Below are 6571 nucleotides of genomic sequence, written 5' to 3' on the forward strand. Positions count from 1 at the left end.
ATAATATACACTTCCCCTAAGCAGGGCCGGTCCTAGGCATAGGCCGAGCGTGCGACGGCCTAGGGCCCTTGCCGGTAGGGGCCCTAATTTTTTTTACGAATGGGGGTGTATATAGAAATATTTGGTTTTTTGGAGTTTTGTATAGCAAAGTTTACTGAAAGGCCCAAACATATTGAAAGGCTGTACTAAAGCCTGTTAATGTTTATGACCCTTTTGTCTCAATTTGCTATATATACCCCCTTATATACAAATATTTCTATATACACCCTACCCTCCCTATAAATTTTTTAGTTTTTCTTAATAATGTGCAAAAAAAATTATTATCAAATAAATTTGTGATATTTTTTTTGGCCCTTTGTTTCTAATGATGTGCCTCACTAATATTAAATATAGTTATCATATTTATTATCTAAAAAATTGGGAATTTTATAACAAAACAAATTATATTTTAGTTGAAAATAAGCCTACAAGGAAAATTAATCTTAATGTTGTCTTTCAAAGGTCCCAAAAAATTAAATTATATCATTATACTAAATCATGTGAGACAAATTTAGGATTATGTGGTCCACTCATCTTTTTTTGTTATTTTGTTCTTTTTTGGTAGTAAAATGCGGGGAAAAAACAAAAAGAAGACTTGATAAAATCACAACAATGAGCTAAAAAAATTATGATGTATTACGCAAGGGGCCCTTTTTTCATATTATGCCTAAGGTCTGTAAAACTCTAGGAACAGCGCTGCCCTAAGCTAAACTATTTCTCCCCTAATAAACCCATGTACACTCCCCATGCACCTTTTTCTCCCCATTTGTCATCATCAAAGAGGGAAACTAGTGCGAATAGAACGAATTCCATTGCTTCTCAAAATTTCATTAAATCTCAAAATTATTTCTTTACATAATAGATGATTTATATAAATTTACAACTTTGAAACAAGGAAACTTAATAAGTTGACTCATTATCTCTTTATGGTTTCTTTGATAAGGTCAGTAAGAAACGAAACTTGATTAGAGAGTTCCCTTGATCTAAGCTCATTTGCTGATTCTTTGATCATTTGTTGTTCATTATGTATTTATTCTTTAAATAAAGGAAGAACTGAAGAGGGAACATTCTCTACTTCTAGATCAAGATGAGTAGAAGGATCCTTGAACAGAACGAATGTCACCACAATAATGCCATAAGAGATTTCTGGTTGATTTCCTCCACTGACGGGGGTTATCATTAGAAAGATAGTCAGCAATGTGTTCAACTAAAAATTAAAATTATTGCAGAGGGTGAAGGAAAGAGGAACAAATATATGATAAGAGTGGAAAAGCAAAAACATTTATATAGAGTGAAATAATCCATTTATGAATTAATTCAATTCTAGAAAATGTGATGATCAAGGCTAGGAAGGATTCACCCAAGGAATGTGAAGATGAATGAACAGGGCTAGGAATGCTATAATTACTAAAAACCAAAAATAATAATAAAATCCACCTTGGGGGAGCTCTACTTTTTTCCTCTTCTTAGTTGTTGTCCTTGTATGGGTTTAGTAGTAACCAAACAACATTTATAACTTTCAACTTTTCTTTTCAGTGAATCGGAAATATTATATGCGACAAATCTTCTTGTATGACTTTCTAATAAGAAGGAAATATATCTGAGAACAAGTCACCCCACTCTTATATGTGATAAAATGCTCCTCTTTTTTCCTAAAACACGTATTAGTTATAGTAGGGTCTAAATCTAGAGAAAAATCTAGGATGGATGTATCCTCCGCATTTATCTCCCAGAGATCATACCCCCATGCAAACCCACAAAACCTCTCGAAACACTCCCTACATGCCTATTTAAATGCACTCATAATTTTTTTTTCTTTTAATGACATATCCTAAATTATGCCTTCTAACTCCTCCTAAATCTTTACTTTAAGGTGTTCTTCTAACCCTACTTGAGGTGCGTAAAGTTCTCTTGTTCCACTAAAAAATTTAGGTATATAATTCGTTCTCCTATCATTTTTATATCCACACAATATCTTTCTTCCACTCCTTTAAACATCGACAATGTACTTAATCTATATAATGCATTGCTTCCGAGTAACGACCTAGCATTCACACTATTTCGTATTTGGTCCATGTCATAAAGAAAAGAAAAAGTTTTACGTTGGTCGTGAGGCCTAACACAACCCTCTCCTTTTACTCAGGCTAGAGACCGGCTATGTATTTCAAGACTACCGTAGACGAGATTCGGCAGAGAATACTCGATTTAGACAAAAAAAAAATTGTATCTAATAAATCTTATTAAAAATATTATTTTGTAAAGCAATCTAATATTTGTGATAAGATCGATAGAGTCACGAAAAGCTTTATTTGGGGTGGCACAGGGAGTAATAGAAAGTGGAATAGAGTTAAGTGGTCTACTGTTACTTCCCCTAAAAAATTTGGAGGCCTCGCTATTAGGGAAGCTAGATTATCTAATATTGCTCTTCTTGGGAAGTTAGTTTGGAACCTTCTTTATGATCCTCAGAAACTTTGGGTGAGGGTTTTATCTCACAAGTACATCAAAGGTGGTGACATTTGGAACATTAAAGCTAAAGGAAACATTTCTCTAATATGGAGAAGTATATTAAATGCATTGGAAGCCTTGAGACAAGGCTTTCAATTCCGCATTGGTGACGGATCCTCCTCATTCTGGTATGATAACTGAACGGGGCTAGGAGCGCTTTGTCACTTGGTTGATTTTGTCAACATTTCAGATACTCAATCACAACTTAAGGATGTTAGCTTTAATGGATCATGGGATTGGAATAAATTGATGACAATGGTTCCAGACGAGCTCAGCACGACTGTTGATCAGTTCCCCCATCCTCTGGCCTTTGATGATGATATTCAGGATAGATGGGTTTGGGGAGCTTCTCAAACAGGAAGGTATTCTTGTTCTACAGCATATAGTTGGCTTTTATCTCGTTATAGAGAGTTGAATGATAATGAAAGTTGGGATTGGATATGGAAATTGTCAATTCCGGCCAAGGTGCAACATTTCATGTGGCTTTGCATGCACAATGCAATCCCAACTAACAAGCTTCGACATCACTGCAACTTGGCAAATTCTCCGGTCTGCCAGTGATGTGGAAAATACGAGGAAGATGTGCTTCACTGCCTTAGGGATTGTGCTCCATCGAAGGAAGTTTGGCAGCTAATATCTAGTGTTAATCATCGATATTTATCCAGCTTCACATCCTGGAAAACATGGTTACAAACTATGTCTAAAGGAGCGTTTGGTAACATGTTTGCAATAATTATTTGGTGGATCTGGCGCTTCAGGAATAATCATATTCTTGGCGACAAGCAATGGAAAACCCAAAATGTCATTCATTTTATAGACATTATGTGTACCGACCTAACTTCTCTCAATATTCACTCCTCTGAGCACCACATTAATCGTCACATGGTTAATTGGACCCCACCTCCAGATGGATGTGTTAAGTTGAATATTGATGGAAGTTGTGGTGCTTCTGGTGATATTGGTTATAGAGGTTTACTTCGAGATAACAAGGGAAATTGGATCGCTGGATTCTCTTCAAATGATGGGCAAGGGGATGCGCTTTTTGCTGAGATATTTGGGGTTTACCGTGGTCTGATGTTGGTAATCAGCAACTCTATTCAACGAGTTATTTGCGAAACAAATTCTTTAGAAGTCTTCCGTCTTCTTCAAGATCCAGATCACTCTCATATGCATGTGTACGCCTCTTTGTTGGTGAAGATTTTTGGGTTAAAGGAGCATATTCGTAACATTTCTTTCCAACATGTGCTTCGAGAGGGCAACCATTGCGCAGATTTCTTGGCCAAGCTCGGGCGCTCTTCAAGATTAGGTGTGACTTTTTGGCATGCTCCTCCATCGGAGTTGAAGTCAGTCTTGAGGCTTGATGCCCCAGGCTGTGCCCTGTTTTTAGGGTTTTTTCTCTTTTTTTTTTTTCTTTTTCTTTTGTCATTTTACCAAAAAAATAATAATTTAGATTGCACTTAATTGTAAAAAATAATTGAATATTTTTTTATAAATTTTTTAGAATATACCACAATCATATGAAGATTTAACTTAGATTATTCCTATTCTATTGGAATATTCTTACTATAATAGGATTTAACTAATTTTTTAATTGTTGTCAAAAAAAACTAATTTTTTAATTACCTATGAAAAAACTAATTTTTTTAATTAAAAATGTAAATAATATTATAAAAATAAAATAAATGAGATTATCTCATGATTACTGAATAGAGGGATACCCTAGTTGGTCCATTCCTAGTCCAGTTTCATTGATATATAAAACGAAACTCCCATTCAGTTATTATATTCAAACGAACCCAATAACTTCCCAAACAAGTCTTCTCTTTCCCGCTTCTTTTTTCTCTTCTCCTTCAATCCATCACCATCATCATCATCATCATCAAGAAAATGAGGAGATTCTTCATCTTCAACTCATGGATTGTAGTTGCATTCATTGTAGTCCTTCCCGTTCTTCTCTCTCTCAGAACAACTTCATTTAATTAATTCTATCACACTTCTTTTCGTTCCGTGAAGTTAGCTGCTACTTTTTCATTTGATTTCAATATTCAAAGAATCGGAGATGGTTCCAGGGTTACCATCTCCAAGCTTCTCTATTCAACTTCGGGAAGATTGATTTTGGCTTCGTGAAGTTGACCACGAAATCACCATCCAATGAAAGAATCAGAGATGGTTCCAATCTTCAATATAATTTCTGTAAGGATTCTTGCCCTCAAGCTGAGAAATTGTTCGTTCCGCTGTTACCGATATTTACTGTGATAATAGAGGCCTTGCACCTTCTCTTCTTCGTCTCTTCTTTCATGATTGCTTCATCCAGGTTACTTTGTCTCTTGTGCTGACATACTTGCTCTTGCAGCGAGAGATTCCGTTTTTTTGGTTTGTTCCTAACATATTTCTTCATGCATTTTGGAATTTCTTGTCTGCAAATTAAGGGCATGTAAACATTTTCAGTTTTCATTTTCTAAAATTTCTTTTCGTTTTAAATTGTTAACATGGCGATGGAAAACTTGTATAGTAAATAATTTTGATAGAGAGAAAATACAAGGATAGTTAGGGAGAATGCATTTTTCGAAACAATGATAACATTGTATTGAATTTGGAAAAATTCTTAAAATCTTAAAATTGTTACTTGTCTGATCCCTGCCTCATTTTGTCCTTATTTATCGACATTGCCATGGCAGGGTGGTGGACCTTTCTATCCAGTTTTAACAGGCAGACGAGATAGCCTGCAATCGTTTTTCCAGGAAGCAACTGATCTAATTCCAAGGCCTGACGATAACATTACGCGCACACTGCACCTCTTCAATCTTAGAGGATTCAATGCACGGGAAACAATCAGCCTCCTTGGTAAGTTACTTTACACTTATGCATTTATGATTATAATACGAAAAAGGTTTGTATCTTGGCCGCATTGCAATCGTGTTATTGCGAACTGGACAGTTACCTGATGCGACCTCAACTGTGGTCACAAAGACTTCAAAAACCATGATGTCGCAGCTGAAATTGCGATCATACTTTTTATAAAACCTATAATATGATATGACTAATGAGATCTGTTGGTTTCTTGATAATCTGAAGGTGCACACTACATTGGAAAAATCGGTTGCGATTTCATTCAGCAAAGGCTGTACGACTTTCAAGGAACAGGGCAACCAGACCCGAGTATACCTCTCGATTTCCTCAGTCAGATGAGGCAAAACTGTCCTGACAAAAATAAGAATAATGTCAGCAGCAACGGCACGTTTTCGACATTTACAGCTTCAAAGCCAATGAATGATCATCACTCTGATAACAAAGGAATGTCATACATGCAAGCATTGTCATCTGGCGCATCTTTTGGCACTCACTACAATCAGAGTTTGTTGAGAGGAAGAGGGTTATTGTTTGCTGACCAACAGCTAATGGCTGAAGAGAAGACAGCCAGATTGGTTTCTGCTTATGCTTCAGATGACGGATCAACCTTTCGGATGGATTTCGCAAGGGTTATGATGAAATGGTCTAACCTTGATGTTTTGACTGGAAATCAAGGTCAGGTTCGTCTGAATTGCTCCCGTCTCGTAAGCTCTTAAGCGAGTTGGTTCATATATTTCATTCTGGTTTAGCAAATTTGTTCTCTTCCTATGTAAATTTCTCACACACATTTGAGGGTAGTTTTGGCCATGTGTTAAATGTTTACAGAATTTATAGATTTTGATGGTACTGTGTTAAATGTTTACTCTAGTGTTGCAAGGCTGCAATAAATCAAAGTGATCTGTTATGCCTTAATAAAACTTGTATTCCAAGGTATTGAAGTATATTTTTGTAAGCTCCCTATTCAACTCTTACAACTAGAGATCTAGGAATAATTCTATGATATGATATTGCAAGTCACAACTGCTTCTGTGATGGTTCATCATGGACACAATTGCGCTGATATAAGGAATCAACTTTCACGTCAAAATTAATGTCAAATGTAGATTTAAGTTTGAATTATACATGAAAATATGAAAACTTGAAACAGGTGATCAATATAATAGAAAGAATGAATATG

At 35.7% G+C, this 6571-nt stretch overlaps 1 pseudogene across 1 annotated transcript; it reads left to right on the forward strand.

Annotated features, from left to right (window-relative positions):
• Positions 1-4431: 4431 nt before the first annotated feature.
• Positions 4432-6270, forward strand: LOC146948995 (putative Peroxidase 48; annotated as a pseudogene). Its single transcript, XR_015025375.1, has 4 exons — positions 4432-4579; positions 4690-4917; positions 5223-5388; positions 5620-6270. The product of XR_015025375.1 is annotated as a putative Peroxidase 48 (transcript).
• Positions 6271-6571: the final 301 nt, after the last annotated feature.

Source organism: Medicago sativa, chromosome 2 (assembly GCF_051527215.1).
Source record: "Medicago sativa cultivar Bolivia chromosome 2, Bolivia_mono, whole genome shotgun sequence".
Taxonomy (NCBI): Eukaryota; Viridiplantae; Streptophyta; class Magnoliopsida; order Fabales; family Fabaceae; genus Medicago; species Medicago sativa.